The sequence below is a fragment of the Castor canadensis genome, chromosome 7 (genome assembly GCF_047511655.1).
Source record: "Castor canadensis chromosome 7, mCasCan1.hap1v2, whole genome shotgun sequence".
NCBI lineage: Eukaryota > Metazoa > Chordata > Mammalia > Rodentia > Castoridae > Castor > Castor canadensis.
In genome coordinates this window covers 109,893,553-109,916,079 of record NC_133392.1, presented here as the reverse complement: position 1 = coordinate 109,916,079, position 22,527 = coordinate 109,893,553, and positions in this window count along the sequence as shown.

The following is a 22,527-nucleotide window of genomic DNA, read 5'->3' as shown; positions in this document are numbered from 1 at the left end:
AATGCCATGGTCAACTTTAATCTTCTTAACCATTTCAAACCTGCAAAGAAACTTAAGGACACAATAAGATAAAATACAAAGCAAACCTTTAAAAATAGGTGAAACTGTCAGGGGTGGTGGTGCACACCTGTAATCCTAACACTGGGAAGGCTGAGGCAGAAGGATCTGGAGTTCAAGGCCAGCCTGGGCTATGTAACAAGACCCTATGTCAAAGAAAGTTTTTAAAGGTAAAAGGTGTAACTCATGGTAGAGCACTTGCCTAGCATGCATGAGACCCTGCATTCAATCCACAGTACTGGAAAAATATATATATAAATAAATAAATGTTTAGCTGGGTGCCGATGGTTCATGCCTATAATCCTAGCTACTTGGGAGGCTGGCATCAGGAGGATCATGGTTCAAGGCCAGCCCAGGCAAATAGTTTGCAAGACCCTATCTTAAAAATACCCAACACTAAAAAGGGGCTGGTGGAATGGCTTACATAGTAGAGCGCCTGCCTAACAAGCATGAGGCCCTGAGTTCAAATCACAGTACCTCAAAAAAAATGTATAAAATGCAGCTCCCTCTTCCTGAGCAGCTAAATCCATGTCCCAATTTTAAATAATTCCAACCTGGAGGAATCACATGGGTTTACTGTCTTTCCAGAAAAGTGAACTTCTTCATGTGGCACTAGCATTTTCCCTAAAGGTAAGAATCTATGTGTTAAGAAACTAGCTTCTTATGCAGCGCTGATGGCTCACACCTATAAATCCTAGCTACTCTGGAAGCTGAGATCAGGAGAAAAGTGGTTCCAGGCCAACCTGGGCAAATAATTCAAGAGACCCTATCTCAACTGAAAGAAACCTTGGCATGGTGTCACACACCTGCCATCCCACTGACAGCCTGGGCAAAAAGCAAGACCCTATCTCTAAAATAACCAAGGAGAAAGGGCTAGAGGTGTGACTCAGAGCACCTGCCTAGAAATTGCAAGGCCCCTGAGTTCAAACTCTTAATACCACCAAAAAAATAGAAACAAACTAACTTCTTAGAAAAGAAGTCACTCACAAAGCTTAGAACTTAAAAACAAAATGCGTACAGTCTACTCAAACACAGTAACAAACACTTTTTGCATATTTTGCAATAAGACTCTCCTTTCTGAACACTAGGGGAAAGTAACTGAATGCTTATAACCTGAGCAAGAAAACCTCAACAGAGTGTTAGGATCCTGCAGAGTATGACATAGAGGTTTGTGAACTTTGTGTTACTTTTTATCTTCTAAGTTATCTTTTCTTCCCCAGCCAGTCCATATAATATTGTTTAAGCATTTGGTGGTGGCAGTATTGTTATATCTTAAAAAGTAAACCACTTTTGTGGAAGGTTTTTGTCGTGGTGACTGATGTTGGTTCCCTTATGTTCCTCAAATACCCTTGTTCCTGAAGAGAGACCCTATCGATGGCTTCTTCCTCACCAAGGGCTTCTGGTGCTTCCACCAATTTTGCTGATCAGTGTTGATAGAATCAAGAGTTCAGGGTATTCCAGGTCACTTTATTTAGAAAACAAAGGAAATTTCCTACATGCAGCCCAAATCAAACAGGTTCAGACTCACACTCGTTATAGTATACACTCATCTGGTTTTCAGATAACTTTATTTGAGATATTTTGGATACTGGTTGTTTTTCTTCCTTTACTTGATTTAATTTAAATATTCAGCTAAACCTCATTAATATATTTACTGAAAAAACTGTCAGATTTACTCAGACAGGTTTATTTTGCTAACCAGAGTGGCTGGCATATGGAAATTTCTGGAAGATCACTTAGGCTATATCAATAGACTGCTCCAGTGGTTCCACTTTTGAAAACGTGGATCTGGTAGAAATCATCATATTCTTAAAACATACCAGCCCAGCCTAATCTGTGTCCTTTTTGGTCTGTTTCTGAATAAAGGAACACTGATTTTCCTGTCTAAGATAGAATGCCATGGTCAGAATTTTTTTCTATTTTTTCAGTTTAAAATCTTAAATTGAAAGATAATAAAGTAGACCCTTGGTATCTACAGATAGGTGGTTCCAAGGAGACCACCACAGAGGAAAAACCTCGAATGTTCAGGATGCATAGAGTTCGGTGCTGTGCCACAGATGCTTGACTCATTTTTCCCATAACACCACCCAATTTCCACTAAAAACATGCCTTTGACCAAATGGCAAAAAAACATGAAAAAAATGCTCTCCATCTCTGGCCATAAAGGGAATGCAAATCAAAACTGCACTAAGATTCCACCTCACTCCTGTGAGAATAGCTATCATCAAAAACACCATCAACAACAAATGTTGGCAAGGATGTTGGTGGGAATGTAAGCTAGTACAAACACTTTGGAAAACAATATGGAGGCTTCTTAAAAAACTAAGCATAGATCTGCCATATGCTCCAGCAAACACACTCTTGGGGATTTACCCAAAGGAATGTGACACAGGTTACTCCAGAGGCACCTGCACACCCATGTTTATTGCAGCGCTATTCACAATAGCCAAGTTATGGAAATAGCCAAGATGCCCCACTATTGATGAATGTGGATCAAGAAAATGTGGTACTTGTACACAATGGAGTTTTACTCAGCCATGAAGAAGAATGAAATTCCGTCATTTTCAAGTTAAATGGATGGAACTGGAGAGTATCATCTTAAGCGAAGTTAAGGCCAAAAATCGCATGTTCTCCCTCATTTGTGGACTTTAGACCTAAAACAAGTGCAGTAATATTATTGGACTTGGGTCACACGCTAAGAGGAGAGCACATACAGGAGGAATAGGGAAAGGTAGGAAACCTAAAACTTGAAAGTGTTTGATGTCCCCACTATAGAGGAGCGATATAGTAACCTTAAAACGACAGAGGTCACTATGGGAAGGTGACTGGGAAGTAGTGAAGAGGTCATGTAGAATCAATTCGGGTTGTAACACACTTGTGCACGGAAGCAATGCTAGGAATCTCTCTATATAGCTACCCTTATCTCAACTAGCAAAAACGCTATGTCTTTCTTGTTGATTATGTCTTCTCTTCAACAAAATTGAATAAGAGGGCAGAACAGGTTCTGCCTGGCAGTGAGGGGAAGAGGGAGAGGGCAGGGGGCAGGGGGGAAAGATGGCCCAAACAATGTATGCACATATGAATAAATGAGTAAGTAAACCAAAAAAAAAAAAAACATGCCTTTCAACATATCTGAAATTCTCACTTTATCACTTCAATTAAGTACATTCACTTTTGCCATGCTTTTGGGGTACCAATTGGCTGGAGCATCACAGAGGTGTACAGAGGGTAACAGGAAGAGGTTTTGAATTGAAGCAAGATATGAATTGTGGGACAAATCACTGGGGAATTAGTGAAGTAGAGGCTAAACTGAAGCGTGAACATGGTACTGACCTATCGGACAGAGCTAAATATCATTCAATGAATTCGTGCATGGAGAGCCCTTACAAATGCCTGCCACAAAGCATGTGTTCAGTGTGAGTCACTGTCACCCTTTCTCTTATTGGCTGAGGCATGCAGGATGTACCTGGCAGCTCCAATCCCTCTACACCAAACCACACAGACACTGACTATTCCTTGGCATCCTTCCCAAACTGATACTGCTCTTGTCACCCCAGCATGGCAAGTGACACCACTATTGATGGAGCTGTTCCCCTGCAGAACCTACCAAGCTCTGTTAGCTCTATTGACTCTGCTTCGAAGGTATATTTTCTGCCATTCCACTTTTCTTTTTTTGGTGGTGGTGCTAGGGAGGAACCCAGTGCCATGCATATACTAGGCAAGTGCTCTACCACTGAGTTACATATTCAGCTCTTGTGTAAGGCAAAGTCTCAATGTGTAGCCCAGGCTGGCCTTGAACTCATGATCCTCCTACCTCAGACTCTGGTGTGTTGGCATTACAGACATAAGCCACCACACCAAGCTTTTTTTTTTTTTTTTTTTGAGACAGAGTCTTTGCTATATAGCCCAAGCTGGTCTGATCCTCCTGCCTCAGCCTCCCGAGTGTGTCACCACTTCTGGCTTAATTTCCTCCATCTTCACTGCCATCATCTTGTGTTGATCTATAACTCTACAGTGGTTTCCTGTCCACATTTCCATTTTTGCTGTTCTGTAATCTACTTCCAACTCAGAATGCTCTTTTAAAACATATACTAGATAGCCTTATCCTCCCTCCCTTTTCCTTTTTCCTTTTTGTGGTACAAGTTTAAGCTCAGGGCCTTGCACTTGCTAGACAAGCAATCTACTTCTTCAACCATATCCCCAGTCCTTTTGGCTTTTTAATTTGTGTGTGTGTGTGTGTGTGTGTGTGTGGTACTGAGGCTTGAACTCGAGGCCTACACCTTGAGCCACTCTACCAGCCCTTTTTTATGAGGGGTTTTTTGAGATAGAGTCTCGCGAACTGGCTTTGATCCGAGATCATACAGGAGTACATAATATTTCTACATTAAGTCACACATTCGGACCACTATCACCAGGAAGATTGTTTGTGCTGGTTGCCTCAAGTCTGAGCTTTTGACCAAATAAGTGCAATGGATCTATGAAGCTTCTCATAGGACTGACAAGAAACCCAACCCACAGACTGACATCAGCAAACAGAATCATTCATTACCCCACCATGGAGGAAGAGTGGGTCAGTGCTAAACACCAGCAGTCAACCTCATTATCTACTTACACCTCTATGTTCAGTAAGAAAGGGATCGTGTCTGTGTAATCCTTTCCTGTGCCCTAACCTCCCAGCAGTGTCTGACATGTAGTCTGTGCTTCTGCATAGTTGTTGAATGATGATCTAGACGAGAGAATGGAGAAAGCTGTTGAGAGGCTGCTCATTCAGTGGAGGTATACAGAAGGCTTGCCAACCAGCCACACACAGAACTTGACAAACACAAGTGCTACCATTTGATCAGACTTTGGGCTTGGTGATTGACCAGCTGTGAGATGGAACAGGGATATGAATTCCAAGATGGTTGTGACCTGGGATCAGAGATGCTAGGATTAGCCTCCAGGCCTCCTTGCTTTCAAGGCAGTGCTCTGCCACCCCACTCTGAGAAGGAAGCCCTACAGCTGAAAGAGATGACAGTGTTGGAGTACTGAAAAGGCTGAGGTCAGGACTCTGGAGGACACTGTTAGACAAGACACATTCTCAGTGGGGGATATTTTGCTACAAAGGGGTCAAAATGGACTAACTCCCCAGGAAGGAAAGGAAGTCAGATATTATAATGGTTTGTACCTCCCCAAAGAGTGACCTCATTCAATAAAATCATAAGATTTTATGGTACTCTTGTTAGGGAGAATTTAAAGGCAACCAAAATTTGCTCCTTAGGGAGGGAGCAATAATGCTTTAAAAATGAGAACGTCTGGGTTAAGGGATTAGAAAAGGAGAAGGCCCTAATGAGCAATTTAGAATTGCTGGAGGTTGGAAGAAAACCAGAAAAATCTCAAAATCTCAATATATGTGCACAAACACACACTCCTTAATTATTTAAATTCACCATACATTGTTATATATGTCTTATTAGACATAGAAAAGACAGTAAGCCTGCCTTCTTTGTAGGTTTATTATATGTAGTTTTGACCAAGTGCAGTTAAAAAAAATTCACAAATTTTAAATTCCCACGTGCTCATCGCACAGCTCAGTAGACACGATGCTGTCACGTTACCATCAGTTGTGTTTAAATTGTTGTGTGATCAGCTGACCTTAACTTTGTGAAAATACAGCTTTCTTGATGTGACTCATGTCTTCCCTTCTTAAGAAAATAACCAGTCCTTCCCCAGCAAGCCTCAATTCAAATCCAGCTTCTTCCACAGTGGGATTTTCACTCTTATGCACCCCTGGGTGTGCAAAGGGAGCTCTGCCCCTAGGGCTCTGCCAGAGTTCCCACTTCTGCACCAGATGAGAGCTCCTGCTTCTTCTTTCCATGTGCACTTTCCTGTGTACAGTTTTAAAGGCCAGCAGGACTTCAACTTTCTAAAGACAGGCTATTTCTTACTTCTAAAAAAAAGCATTACATTATAGTAGGGTATATCAGTTGCACAGGGGTGTCATTGTGGCATTTCCACCCCTCCCCTAAAATGACTTCAACAGGGTTCATTGTTCTGTTTTTTTGCCTTGTTGTTATCATATTATTGTTGTACTGGGGGTACATTGTGGTATTTACAAAGGTGCTTAAAATTATCTTTATTAAATTCACCCCCACCATTATTCTCCTTTATCCCCCTTCCTCCCACTCTTAGAATAGTTTCAACAAGTCTCATTTTTCCATTTTCATACATGATAGATTTTATTTCCACCATTCACCCTGCTACACTCTTTCCTTACGTCCTCCACACACACACACACACACACACACACACACACACACACACACACACTGCTACCAACCCCCAGATAGAAACTGTTTTACTGTCCTGTCCTCCATTTTTGAAAAAAGGCATTTTTGTTTGTTCAAGACAGTTATACAGGGAGATTCATTATGACATTTCCATGTATATATGTATTATAACCCGAATTGGTTCATCCCCTCAAGTTTTTCTCCTTTCTACCTTAGTCCCCTTCTTATGGTGATTTCAGTAGGCTTAAAAACTCTATATTCATTCTTGTATAAAAAGTTCAACCATATTCGCCTTCTTTCCTTCCTTCTTTTACCCTCCCTCCCATTAGTGCCTCCCCTTAGCGTGACCTGTTTTTTATTCTTGTCTTCATTATTTAGGTGTCTGTTCATTGTTCAGTGGGATTTTTGCCTTGTTATAATAATACCTGTACATGCACTGTGCTTAAGTCAATGAAACCACCCTCCACTGTACTTCCTCACCCTTTCCCCCATTCTGTGTTGTTTAACAGTTTTCACTGGGTTTCCTTGTGTCTTGCCCCTACACAGATGTGATGCATTTCATTATTACCCACTGTCTTTCCTTCCTTGGTCTCCTCTACCAGTCCCACTTTTGGATGCATGCTGTTTATAGTTCTATGTATAGCTAATACTGCTTGTATTTGTATTGGGTCTATATTCCACATATGAGAGAAAACATGGCTTTCTGAGTCTAGTTAACTTCACTTAAGATGATGTTCTCCAGTTCCATTCAGTTACCTGCAATGGCAGGGGACGTGGAGTGGGGCAGGCTGCTCACCTCATGGCCAGAAGAGAAAGAGAGGAGGAGACAGGTCAAGGTCCCACTCTCCCCTCAAAAGCACACCCCCAATGAGCTAAGGACCTCCCATGAGGTCCCCCCTCCTAAGGGTTCCACACCTCCCAACTGCACCACCACACATGGGCCTTGGTGGACATTTATTCAAACCATAGCGCCTATCCTGTACTGTGTCCTTCATGTTTAGGTAGACATCCCACAACTGTGACCCCTTTCACATCAAAACCACGCTCAGCCATCATCCTCTCTCTGTTCTCTCTCAGAGGACAGAATGTCCCCACCTCCTCTTCAGCATGACCCACTTTCTCTCACTGTAGTTGCACCAAGTGCACCTGTCCTGGGGTCACTTTCTCAGCAGGGCCTCCTCAGCGCCTACAGCCCACTCAGCTTGCCACTCATGCAAACACAGGACCACACCTTGCTTTCCCCTTGGGTCACTGCTATGTGTTTCTCTGCTATTTTGGGCCCATATTTCAGAACACCAGTGCTGGCTCCAGGCCTCCCCGGTGCTCCCTCATTTGGGTGGCTGATGCATGGCAACCCCACCTCCCACAAGCTCATCCTCTGCTCAGACTTAACTGGAAGTTGTAGAGTGCTCCAGCTCTCCAGTCACCTCCTCCCCATGCCCCATCCACTCTTTCCTTAAAAGTCCTGACTCACCACCCTAAGTGGCTGCTGTTGCCACCTGGACTGCGGCAGGGCCTCCACATTGTCCCCAACTCCATTTTTATCTCTTTAATTTATCCTCCACATGGAGATTGAAGTAATTTTTTTTTAATTGAGGTACCTCTCCTATACCTGATAACTATGATATGTCGCATATCATAAAATTATGACTTTAAAGAGTACAGTGCAGTGGCTTTTAATACATTCAAAATGTTTGACACCCATCACCTTGACCTTGTTCCAAAACATCTTCACCACCTCAAGGGTGGCTCCATACCTATCAAGCAGTCAGTCCCCTTCTCCCCTTTCCCCTGGCCCCTGCCAACTGCCAAGCTACTTTCTGTCTGCATGAATTTACCTAATCTGGACATTTTCTGTAAATAAATATGTGACCTACTGGTCCTGGCTTCTTCCACTTAGCATGTTTTTGAGGTCTATCCATGCATGCCATATTATTCTTATTGTTGAATAATATTCCTTTGTATGGATATAACACATTTTGTTTATTCATTCATCAGTGTATAGACATAGACATTTGGATTGCTGCTATCTTGGGTGATGTGAATAATGCTAGTAGCATTTTGTACACGGCTTTAATTCTTTGGGGTAGATACCTAGGAGTACAAGTGCTCATGTATGTGTAATTCTGGGTTTCCCACTTTGAGGAAATACCAGACAGTTTTCCAGAATGGTTATGCAGGTTTACCTCCACAGCAGACCTATAAAATGGTCCCAATTTTTCTACTTCCTTGCCGACACTTGCTATTTTCCTTTTAAAACAACATTATAGCCATCCCTACTAGGTATGAAGTAATATCTTATTGTGTCAGAGTAATCTTTGTTGTTGGTGGTGGTGATGGTGGTGGTGGTTTTTTTTTGGGGGGTGGGGGTTTTTTTTTAGGGGGTCGGGTGGTTTTTTTGGTGGGCTAGAGTGTTTTTTTTTTAGGGAGTAAGGGTTTTTTTGGGGGGTGGTTTTTTGGGGGGTGGGGAGGTTTTTTGGGAGGTAGGAGTAGGTTTTTTTGGGGGTGGGGGTGGTTTTTTTGGAGGATGGGGTGCTTTTGGGGGGAGTGGGAGTGGGTTTTTTGGGAAGTGGGAGTGCTTTTTTGGGGGTGGGAGTGGGTTTTTTGGGGGTGGGGGTGTTTTTTGGGGTGGGGGTTTGGTGGTGTGGATTGAGTCCAGGACATCATGCATGCCACTTGAGCTACAACCAGCCCCCAGTAATCTTTTTCAAAATGTAAAAGTCCTCCCCACCACCATTCTGCCCTTTAAAGGTAAAGTCCTCTCCCCACCCAGTCTCCTCATTTCTGCTCTCTTCTCTTAATTTCGTGAAGGAGCCTGGCTGAACCACCTCTCACGGCCTTTGCATGTGCTACTCACTCTACCTGGAATACTTTATCCCAAGCTTCACCCTGACTTGAATAACCACCCGCTTTCCTCCGGATCTCAGCGTCACCGCTACTTCTTCCATGGTCCTCCACACGCATTAGCTTCCACTGTGACAGTCCTCTGGCGGGGAAGATATTAAACTCCAAACTAAGCATGGCTGTTTCTGCCTGCTACCAGCGTGGGAACATGGCTGTCATCAAAGAGCCATCTGTGTACCGGCCCCTTCCACTTCTAGAGGAGGAAAAAGAAAGACTCCAACTCTGACTGCACTGCCAAGATACCGGTTTTTTTTATGTGCAATTGATCTGCATAATAAACGAATTCACTGAGCTGCTGAGGGAGCTGGGATCAAGAAGAAGGGAGACACGGGGAGTGTTAGGCAGAAAGAGGACACCAAGCACAAAAGCCACAGAACACAGAGGAACCAGTGACAGGCCCAGTGGCAGGGAGTCCACAAGGATGTCACGTGAAAGTTTGGCTGACACATGAGCGCGCGCACACACACACACACACACACACCGCAAAGCCCCACTGGAGCTTTGTAAACATGAGCTCTGAGTGGCCTGAGGAGAAATCAAAAATCAGGGAGCATGGACCAAGTTCCAATGGGCCGGGACAAAGCTGGGAACAGCTGCAGGGATGCCAGGGCAACCGTTGATTGAAGCAAAACTCAGAGCCAATGATGACAGAGCCCTGGAGAATTCACAGGCTCCTGGGAAGATTGCTGGACTTCCTGCAGGACCTGGGAGGAAAGGTCAAAGCCAGTCTATTCCCGTCTCCAAGGACGGCTTGACCTCAGCTAGGATCTGGACACATGGTAGCTCTGTTCCCCTATCCTCAGCACACAGAGCTCAATTGCTGTGTGCCCACTCTCCCACCAGCCTCTTAGCTGTTGGGCAGCTGGAAATCTGTCTTCTTGCAGCTTACTGATACCTGTCTCAAGCACACAGAGAAAGGTAATTTGCTGAGCAAATCATTTTTTTTCTGATCAGAATTAAAGGCAAATTTCAAAATGAACACAAAGCACCAAAATGGGACAACCTCATAGTGTTTATTTAGCCCACATACACACTGAACTGGAAACAGGTTGAAAGACAAGAAAATGCAAGATATCTAAAGTAATAGGAATAAATTTACTTGCTAAAATACTGGAAGAGATTTAGTCCAATCTCTTTATTTATCAGAATGTTCACTATGCACATCAAAACCAACCTACAAGAATATCAGAAGATTAAAAAGAGAACAGAAAAACAATATATGAAGGAAACAAGGCCTTGTGGTTATGGCCTTGGAGTAAGGAAGAATTTCTTTCACTCGGCCCAAGCAAGCAAGAGTCATAACCCAGTGACTGGTGTAATTTAAAACTTCATAATATGAAAAAAAAAGGGGGGGTTGATTTTTTTCCTTACAAAAAATAGAACAAAGACTCAGCACTGAAAATAAAATATATTAATATTAATGCCATAAATCTATTAAGCAAAGGAGAAATTGTCCAAGAGAAAAATTGGGCTGAGTGAAAACAGGAATAGCTGGTAATCATATGAAAAAAATATTCACTCTTCCTTAAATTTGTAAAATACAAATTAAAATGAGATAATATTTTTTCTCTCAAAGACCGGACAAAATTTCAAAGTTTTATGGCATGCTAAGCATGATGGGGAATGTATAAACTTGTGTGGAGATTTTGGCAACTCCGTTGAAATTTAAATGTGTACTTTACTCAGAAATTTCACTTATCCACACCTATCCTACAGAAATGCATGTGTGCACAAGGAAATTTGACAAACATTTTGAGTGCAGCATGTGTTGAAATGGAAAAAAATTGGAACCCATCTTAGCAATGGCTAAAAATGTAGAATATATTATGAAGTGTTATGCAGTAGTTTAAAAAATAGGGTAGATTTCTGTGCACAGACATGGTCTACCAGACACATTATTGAGTAAAAAGAAAACAAATTCCAGATATAGACATATCTTTCTATCTCTATATATGTATGGTGAGACCTGCTATTTTTAAAACAATATGCAAAATTACTGAGGGTCCTTTGTATCCATAAGTTTTGCCTTCACAGTTTAACCAATCACAGATCAAAAAGTATTCAAAGGGCCAATCATGAACATGCCCACCTGAAAAGTCCACCTGTGTGGGAGGCACAGATGGAATGATCACAGTTTGAGGCCAGCCCACTCAAAAAAAAGCAAACAGAGCATGGTGGAGCATGCCTGTAATCCCACTTATGCAGAAGGTGGAGGTAGGAGGACTGTGGTGTGAGGCCAACCCAGGCAAGCACAAGCCCTTACCTGAAAAATAAACTAAAGCCAAAAGGACTGAGGGCAAGGTTCAAGTGGTTGAGTGCTTGCCTAGTGAGCACAAGTCCCTGAGTTCATATGTATATATATTTTAGCTATTCATTCATCAGATAAAGGATTAATACCCAGAATATATAAAGAGCCCCAAAATTAAACAGCAAAGAACAATCTAATTAATAAATGGACAAGTGAATTGAACTGACAGTTACCAAAGGAAGAAGTACAAATGACCAATAAATATATAAAGAAATGCAAATCAAAATGGTATTGAGATTCCATCTCACCCCAGTGAGAATGGCTATCATCAAGAAAACAAGCAGTAAATGTTGTCAAGGATGTGACGTGGGAGACTGGAGGTGAGAAACCCTTACTTGCTGTTGGTGGGAAAGTCAATCAGTCCAGCCACTATGGAAATCAGTTTGGAGGTTCCTCCAAAACTAAAAATAGAATTACCATATGATCCTGCTACACCACTCCTGGGCATATACCCAAAGGAATCTAAGTCAGCATACAACAGAAAGACTTGCACATCCATGTTTACAGCAGCACTATTCACAATAGCCAAATTATAGACTCAGCCTAGGTGCCCATTATGGATGAATGGATAAAGAAAATGTGGGACATACACCATGGGGTGTTTTTTAGCCATAAAGAAGAATGAAATTGTGTTATTTATAGGAAAATGGATGGAACTAAATTGAAGTAAACCAGATTGAGAAAGGCAAGTGTCACATATTTCTTTCATATATGGAAGCTAGATCTAAAAAAAAGAAAAAAAGAATGACCCTGGTAGAAAAATGGGGAGTGTTTAGGTGTGGGACCCAGAGGGAGTGGGAAGGTGAAAGGAGAAGATAAAGAAGGAGTAAATGTGATCAAAGTATTTCATATGCATCTATGAAAACAGAATAATGAAACCCAATAAAATTGTTTAAAAGGGGAGATAAGAAACAGTAAAGATGGGGTGAATTTGCTCAAAGTACCTCATATGCAGGTATGGAAATACCACAATTAATATAAGCCTGTAAAAAATGGCATGTGGAAGCCGGCTGTGGTGGTGGGAGTTGGGTGTGGTGGTGCACGCCTGTAATCCTAGCACTCTGGAGGCTGAGGCAGGAGGATTGCTAGTTGGAAGCCAGCCTGGGCGATGTGAGATATTACCTCAAAAAAAAAATGGCGTCTGCACTGGACATATGCAGGCTTTTTTCTTATCATTCTTCTTAAACAATATAGTATAACAAACAACTATTTTCACAGACCTTGCATTGTATTAAATATTGTAAGTAATCTAGAGATGATTCAAATGTATGAAGTAGAGCTGGGGGTGCAGCTCAGTGGCAGAGTGATTGCCTAGCATGTGCAAGGTGTTGGGTTCTATCCCCAGAACTGCAAAATAATAATAATAGTAACAATAATAATAAATATGCTCTTATTTTATATATAATATACATTATTACTTTATATGTATAGGAGAATGTGCATAAGTTCTGTGCAAATGCTGGCCATTTTATGTAAGAGACTTGAGCACCCATGAATTTCAGTCCTGGAACCAGCCCCCCACATTCATGGAGGAAGGACTGCACGTGTTTTCTGCTGGGACAGATACATGTGTGTGGATGCACAGGAAGGAAAAGACTAAGAGGAACTGCACCAGCAGACCCGTAATTGTCTCCAGGTGGGAGGAAGAAGGGACAGCAATAGCAAAGAATATAAAGTTTCTTGCCTATCACTTTTCCAATTTTTGCAAGAGAAAATGGAATCATATGTTGCTTTTATTATTAAAATAATTTGAAATGTAAAATTAAATGCTTAGCATTTCAGAAAGATGAGCACTGTGTGCTGCATGCATGTGTAGAATCTAAAAGAGTGGATCTGTATTGTGTACACATGTATGGAAATACAAAAATGTGGCCTGCTGGAGCTATTTCAGAAATGGGGGGAGGAGGATAAAGGAGAATGATAGAGAGAGTGAATTCCACTATGAAATATTGTAAGAACTTTTGTAAATGTCACAATGTACCCAGTACAACAATAATAATAAAATAAAATGGATCTCCTAGAAGGTGAGAGTTAAATGGGGGTTACCAAACCAGGGGAGAGCAAGGTTGAGGGAGGGTTGGGGAAGTGGACCAATGGATAGTAGGTTACAGTGAGAGGGTAAGAAGTTCTGGGGTGCTACTGCAGTAGGATGGCTACAGGTAACAATGAGGTACCATACATTTCAAAGACTAGGAAAAAAGATTCTGAATGTTTTTACCATAAAGAAATGATAATGGACTGGAAGAATGGCTCAAGTGGTAGAGCACCTGCCTAGCAAGTGTAAGGGTCTAAATTCAAACCCCAGTACCACCACAAAAAAAAAAAAAAGAATGGGGCTGGGATGTAGCTCAGTGGTACAGCACTTGCCTAGCATGTGTGAGGCCCTGTATTCAATCCCAACACCAAAAAAAGAAAAAAAACAAAAGTCAAAAGACAAAGAAATGATAAATGTTTGAAAAGATAGATAGGTTTAACCTTATTTAAATAGTATGCTATTTGTATATGTATGAAACATCCCATGATACTCCCTCAATATATATAATTTTTATGTTTTTATGTATCAGTCAAAATAAACTTAAATTGAAAAATCAAATATATCACAAGAAGACACTGGTCAGCAGTAAGAAGGAATGAGTATGATGTACACACATCATGGATGTGTGCTAAGCAATAAAATTAGGCACAAAGGGGCACCTTCTGAATAGGTCCATGCATGTGAGGTTCTAGAACAGGCAAAATTAATCTGTTGGAAAAAAGATCCAAGCTGTGGATTCTTCAGAGGATGGGGTGACTGACTGGTGGGAGGAAAGCCACTTGTTAAATTGTTCAGTTGTGATCTGTGCAATTCAGTGTATGTAAATTTAACCTAAAAAATAAAAGCATCAAAATTGTCTAGTGCTATGTCATTATGTTAAAACGTTTTTTAAAAAAAAGTCCTATTGAGGCTAAGCATGGCATTTCACACCTATAATCCCAGCACCGGGTAGGCTTAAGTAGGAAGATTGAAAGTTCAAGGTCAATCTGGTCTGTATGGGAGACCCTCAAAAACTCCATTTTAACCAAAAATGAAATAAATAGCTCTTCATCAAACATATTCATCCTATAATTCCCATCTCTGCCATCCTGTTATTGATTTAGCAGTCTCCCAAGTCTCCATGTGAGGAGCCATGGCCACGCACAGGAACGTGGTTTGAGGAGGAGAGAAATGTGTTAACTGTGAGCTGACGGCTGGAGTTTTGTTTGTGCAGAATTTGTGGTGAGGCTTCATGCCCACCCCACCCCCAGGACACGGGAGAGGAGCCATGAGTCACTTGCTGTGCGAACTGATCAGCATATGTTCCGTGATCTGGAATCACTTTACAGAGATGGGAAGCAGAGCAAATGACTAGGAAAAGGATACTGGCTACCTTTTAATTATGGAAAAGCTGGAAGGGGCAGGAAACAGGGCAAACGGCCTGCACGCTGGAGAGAACGGTGCAGCCTCCAAAGGGCAATGGCCTTTTCAAATTAGGCCCTTTCTTCATGTCTCATAGGAACTGCAGTGCAAAGGTGGATTTCAGCAGGGAATGGTAGTGGGGACAGGAGCATCAACACACCCTTCCTCCCAGGCTGAGGACTGGAATTCCCAACTAACAAGGGATGAGAACGTGTGCCTCGTTAGTTGTCAGGTTTAAGGTGTCAAATACCGGGGGTGTGATGACGAGGAAATGAAGCCATGCATTTAGAACACTGCTTGGCCTTAAATAGCAATCAACAAGTGAAGCTACAAGTAGGAGAAAAGTGAAATTCAGACTGTGTTTGCTTTTTTGCAACTATTTCTTAGTTTTAGTTCTACGTGTTCTGTACGTGTTCAGCTATAAGAAAAAGCAAAGCAAAGTAGAGTACTTTTACAGCCTCATTACAGTGATAGAGGGTGTGGTGGTCTCCTCCTTAGAGTTAGAAGTGCATGACATGGACAGTCTGCAGACTCAGACCGTCCTGACATGAGGAAGACGGGTAGTTGGTGAAACGACATCCAGGCAAAAGGCTGGCAGGAGCCAGAGCACCTTCCCCAAAGCCACCATGGTTTAGGCCTAAGTTGAACTGTTGACTGTCCTGCCTATGCTTTTACCATCCCATAAACCTCATCTATTAGTGGATTAAGTAGCCCTCCCTCAATGTTGGAGGACAGAGTCCAAATCTATGCAGGGACCTGATTTTCTAAAAAAAATATATTTTTATTATGGTAAAATACACAGTCATTCACCACATAATGACAGACTGTGTATGTGACAGCGATCCCATAAAATTACATTGCCTGGTGATGTCATAGCCAACTTATAAGCTTATATGTTGTAAGAACAATTTATGATGTTCACACAACAAAATTGCCTCACCACGCATTTCTTAGTGTGCTGCCCCCACCGTTGAGCAGTGTATGACTGTGTACTATGAAATCTGAGGCTTTAACAATTTTTAAGTACACACTTCATTTCCATCAAGTGCACGTTGTGCAACCATCACCACTGTCTACTTCCAAATCTATTGCATCATTTCAATTTGTGGATACTTTTCACCTCTTTGACTTGCGAAATGTTAATTCCAAAATTGAGTGTTAGAGCTCAAAGAATTTGGAACTTATCTCCATTCACTGCATTTGTACAAATAAGGAAACTGACATCCATAAAGGTTTTATTCAACACCACAAAGCTAGATGACAGCAGAGCTGGAACTCAAATCTCGGTTTCTTTATTCTTAGCTGGGAGTTCAGGCACCAGGGAGCTGTGTCTACCATGTTCTCTACTCATTTGCCTCTACTCTTGCCAACTACTCAGGTGGACTAGTCAAACACAGAGAACTTAATGTCAAATGTCTACCATGGCCTATACCACAATGCAGACATACCACTGATGCCTCATGGGTAAGGGAGTTAATAAGTCTAACCATCTGCAGAGGCCAATAAATCCCCCCATCCAAACAACAGCAGTCAACTTGCACTTATTTTTGCCATATAGATTGCCAGCTTTTAAAATAAAAAATAAAAAATTTAGATCTGTGAGTGGGATGTCTTAATGCTAAACATGTGGGGCAGAAACATGTTTGGAGACTATGATGGTTAATTTTATGTGTCAACTTGACTGGGCCTTCAGGTGCCCAGACGTTTGATATTTAATGTCACTTTTAGGTATGTCTGTGAGGGCATTTTTAGATGAGATTAACATTTAAATTGGTGGACTGAGGAAAGCAGATTGTCCTCCTTAGGCCCTCCTGAGCCTTGTCAATCAGTTGAAGGACTAATAGAACAAAACAAAAAGGTTGGTTCTCCCCAGAATAAGAAATAATTCTTCTTGCTGTCAGCATTCAAACTGAGTTATTGGGTTTTTTTTCCCTGTCTTCGGATTTGAGCTGAAACATCAGCTCTTTCTGGGTCTCCAGCCTTCTAGCCTTTGGACTGAAACTACCTCATTGGCTCTCCCAGTTCTCAGGTCTTCAGACTTGGACTGAAACTAAACCATGGGTTCTCCTGGGTCTGGCTTGCTAAATGACCCTGAAGATTGTGGAGACCTGCCCCTTCCACTATCAGGTGAGCCAGTTCTTACCACAAATCTCTTCCTATATATAAATATGGCTCTATTTCTCTGGAGAGCCCTGACTAGGACAGAGTCCATAATCAATATTCAGGCCCCTGGGTCCCCAGAAACCCAAGTTTGCTATGTGAGACTCACTTAAGAAGTGTGAATCCCCAGGAATGGTCACAGTTCGGGGTGTGTAGTAGACAATGGGTAGCTTATTGCATAGGCAAATGACAATATCATGAATTAACTCCACATTTTCTCCACAGGCCAGAACATTGGAGGCATTCAAGAAAATTCTACAGAAAAAAAGGTGTGTGTAGAGGGAAGTTGGGCAATTGACCAATCCAGTCACTTGTTTACTTATCCATTCCTTGATTTATCAATTCAGTAATGTGTTAACCATGTACCAAACACTCAACTAGATAGTGAATATATGAAGAATTTATGCCTTTTAGGAACGCATAGAAATAATTATAACACTGTGTTGTAACCATTACCAGAAAGATGGTGCCCCAAGCAGGTGTGATAGAAATGTGCAGGTGGAGGTATGTTTTCCTCCAGCAAAAGATGGGAGGGCTGGGGAAAAATAAGCAAAGTTTAGCAGTGATGGGGGAATGAAAAAGAGGAGGCAGCTGGGTGGATAGTGGTTAGTGCTCTAAATTCTACATTCTTCTGGTCTGTATTAGGTTTGCGGCTCATGAGTAGTGTTAAGCCTGAATGTTCGATGAACTCTTACTATGCTGTCCTGAGACTACACATAACTCAAAAACTTTATGTTTTGTCCCCTTTTTAATGACTACTAAGTTATTTCTTAGTAATAACTACAGAAGTACGTCAGATTTATTTATATAGATGTTTATCATCGTATTATTTCATTGGTTTCAAAAGTAAAACATCAGAAATAAGAAGTCATGGAGAATTGATTAAAGAGATGACTATGCCCTAAGACAACCAAAAAGAAAAAAGAAAAAAGAAAAAAATTATTATGCAATAGAATGCATTATAGACATTTAAAATTGTTTTTAAATATATATACTTACATAAGGAAATGTAAAAAGGGTAAGTTTTGAAAAGAGTGAAAAATTATATGTTTAATGTCAGGGTTAAAAATATATACAGAGACAGAGATTACTTTGCCTAGGCAAAAGAGTGAAAAATGCCTATGTAAATGTTAACAGTGGATTTTTCAATTGTGCTGTGAATGTTACTGTGAATTTTCCCTTTACATTTCTTTGTTTTCCAAACTTTTAGCAATGATTATTACTTTCTTAGTTAAAAGCGAAAAGATTAGTTTGCAATGCTATTTGGACACATAAAGTGAATTATGCAGCTGATAAATAACTTGTCTAGAAAGTGTCCCCAAAACTCCCACCCTAAGTCCATAGGGTCATGGAAGTGACTCCCAGGACAGGTGAGTGTGCAAAACAGTTCCATCCCCTTGGTGACAGTCAGTTGGTCCATAAGTGGGCATCAACCCAAAGGAGGCCAGATTGTATTTCCTGAACTTTTGGAGATTAAATTGGTTCCTAAGGTAAGTGTCAATGTGAGGACTGGAAGGTGACCCTATTTTCTGCCTGTGGATAAGGAGTAGGTAGATTTCAGAGGTGAAGAGAACGCTGCTGATATGCAGAGCGAAAAGAAAGGAGAGAGCACCAGGTACTGCTGAATTCACATGTGACCTATTTCCCATCCTCCCTGAGGCTCCGAAGCCCTACCCTTAAATTCTGAGGTATACATGCCTTATGAGAAATACTCCTTTTTGTTTAATATGTATCACTTTGGCTTCTGTTTCTTGAAGCCAAAAAACCTATTAATACAAATAACTCTGGGCACATAGCATAAGGCTGGAAGCCTAGCTCACAAAGGGAGCTTCAACAAAATGATCCTGAGGATGGCAGTCCTCTCTCTGCTCCTCATCATCTAGCCTAACTGAGCATGTGCAGATGCTTGCTGACCAAACCCTGAGTGGTGGATTGTTATGCCTTCTCTCTCTCTCTCTCTCTCTCTCTCTCTCTCTCTTCTCTCTCTCTTTCTCCTTTTTCGGAGGACTGGAGTTTGAACTCAGAGCTTTCTGCTTGCAAAGCAGATGCTCTGCTGTTTGAGCCACACCTCCAGCCCATTTTGCTTTGGTTATTTTGGAGATGGGGGTCTTATGAACTATTTGCCCAGGCTGGCCTTGACCACAATCCTCCCAATCTCAGCCTCTCAAGTAGCTAGAATTACAGGTGTGAGCCACTGGCTCCTTCACTCTTCCTTGAATGAATTAGGGTTAGTGAAAAGACATTGCTGAACCCCACCATTTCCTCTTACAGGAAAAATGTTCCTTATAGGTTGCCTGGGAAATGTCATCTTTTGTTAAATTCCCCTCACTGTAATCTCTTTGGCACCCAAACGCACTTGTAATTAAAGTTTAAGTATACCTGAAAACATCTCCTTCATTGCTTAGCAGCAAAAAGCTTCACTGGAAAATGCAGAAAGGTCCTCCTGAAAGGAGAAGAATGCAAATGTAATCAAACACACTTCCTACAATTTACTGTTCCTTTGTTTAGGCATTCGAGAGCAGTCATAGTACGCAACTTGCTGCCAGGCCAGTCTCTGTTTCAACGTCAAGGAGTGTTAGAGAAGAAAATGCAGTCACTTCAATGAGTCTTTTCTCCCAAGGCAATAGGACAAAGTAAGTACAATATCTAAATAGGGCCACTTGCAAAAGTTCTGGGTGTTTTTAAAGTGATAAAATCAGGTCAAATTTCTAAAGTTTCCAAAAACTCAAGAATCTTACTTTGGAAATGGGAACATATGTTTCAAAGTTGAGACACCGCTTGCATTAACAGCTTTACTGAATGTTGTGTCAGTGTGAAGTCTTTAAGAACTTGTCTGATCTACTAAATTTAAATAGGAGTTTTTAAAGTCTTTGGAAATTGTGTAATGGACTATCTTCAAATTGCAATGTCAGGCTGCCAATTCATGGATTCTATTGTTAATTTAAAACTCTTAGGCCAGAGTGGGGACTCACATCTGCAATCCCAGCTACTCAGAAGGCAGATATTAGGAGAACTGTGGCTCCAGGCCAGCCTGGGCAAAAAGTTAATGAGACGCCAGCTCAATCAGTGAGCCAGGCATGGTGGTGCATGCCTGTGATTCCAGCTACTTGGAAGACTGTATGTAGGAGGAGCACAGTCTGAGGTCAGCCCCTGGAAAAACTCAAGACCCTATCTGAAAAAGTAAGTAAAGTAAAAAAGTTTATGGCTCAAGTGGTAGAGCACCTGCCTAACAAGCCTAGGCCCAGAGTTCAAGCACTAGCAACACCAATTAATTAATTAATATTAATTAATTAATCAATTAAAACTCTTGTGCTGTGCCTATAGCTTTAGAAATGGTCAGGCCAATAGCAAGAAACCAGAAACGGGGTCATCCATATATTTAAAGTGCACTTCTTTAACTTTGGGAAATAGACTTAAAATTGTTGGTCAAGGAGAGCATCATAAGTTGAGGGTTAATACTGGTGTCAAATTTCTCTCTAGAATAGTGAAAATATTCTTTGAGCCTTAGCCACACACGGTAGGCACTGTGTTGAGCACTGGGGAGACAGCAATGAACAAAAAGGACAAGCTCTGTGTGACATGGCCTCCCTGCTAAATGACCTTCAAGCTAGGATCTGTTAAATATGTACCTGTATTATTCATGTTACTTTCAATATTGTATGATGTTTTGCCATCTTAGGGCCTTGAGGACCTGGGGAGAGAGCACCTCTCCATGGTTAGCTAATTCCTGGGGATTACAAACAATTGTCTATGAATTTGTCTTTGACAGGCAAACAACCATTCCTGAATCCATATTGCCAGCCACTTCCTTTTATCAGATTTCTGCAGTCCTGGACACTATCCCACTTTCCTAAATAACCCCAGGACCAGGGATAGGACAAGGAGGGACCACCCCTGTAGCCAAGAGCCCATCAAAATAAGCCAAATTAGCCAGTCCTACATCTGTGCGCTGCCTTGCTTTTCCTTTCTTGCACAGTATAAAGGCTCCTGCCCATGCCTTCCCTCACTCCTGCCATCTGGCCAACCCCAGTGCTGCTCCCTGTGGCTGGCATGGTGTGGCTTCTTCTCTTAGGACATGTGAATAACTACCTTTTCAACAGTGGTCCTCCCCTAGTCCTCTCCTAGTCCATACCCTTCACCATACCTGAACAAAACAAAATCTCAGACACATCTTGAAGCAGAACCTAACCCAACTTGTTACCATAGAATTGCCAAAATTGGAACAATATTATGAGGTAAATACTGACAAGAGAAATGTTAGTAAACATCCTACTAAAAAGTTTTTTAATATAAACAAAAAGAAAGGTTCTATAGAAAATGTCATACATTTTCTATAGAGAAAGAATGAATGAGAGAGTGGCTCTCATTCATTTGTTGGCGAGTTATGCATCAGGCACTGAGCTTAGACTTGGACACAATAGTGAGCAAAACACACAAATATCCCACTTCTTATGGAGCTAATAGTCCAGTGGGGCAGGGAAAAAATTAATGGGGGAACCCCACAAAGTATGTGGATATAAAAACATGGGGAGCGCTGAGGAAAAAATGTGTAGAAGCTGGGGATAAGGGCAGTCTCCCTGAGCAGGTGAGAATTGAAGGCCATCTGGGTATGTGAGGAAGGAGTCTTCCAGGCTGAAGGTACGGCAAGAACAGGCCACACCACGGGATGGGATCTCATATGATTGTTCAGAAAACACTAAGGCAAGAACACTGTGGCTGCACCCTGAATGAGGTGCAGAATGGTGACAAGATCAGAAGAGTGAAAAGGCTAGAGACCTGGGAACGAGGAGTGGGAGAAGGGCAAATGTGTCCAGCCATGTGGATCCTTTTAAGGGCTTTGGTTTTTACTCAGAGAACCATTGGAGGGATTTGAGCAGAGGAGTGACCCAACCTTGGTTAAGCATTAGAAGTATAGTTCTGGGTCCTAGATTTAGAATATACAACAGAGTACAAGAATAGAAGAAGGGGGCCCTTGAGACAGTTGTCCCTTTGAGACAATTATTGTAAAAATCCACCTAAGAGCTGGTAGGCATTTATACTGCTGAGTTCCAAACCCAGTGACCACACACACACACACTCCTGATTAATAAGAGATAAAAAAGAAAAATCAAGAATAATGACAAAGACTGATGAGGAGACAGTTGGGTATAGAAGTCTGCAGAGGAGAAGGAGGTCAGTAAATTTATGTTGGCAACATAAATTTGGGAGTTAGCATATTGGTATTTAAGGTCATGAGACTGGTTGAGCATGACGGAAATGGAGGAGAGGACGGGTCCCTCTCTGGGACACTCTTCCTCCTGATACTGTCCTGATCCTTCCCTGTCTTGGCTCAAATATCAACTTTTTGACGCATCCCAACCCCTCTACCTTAACCCCTAATTCCCTGTGTCCTG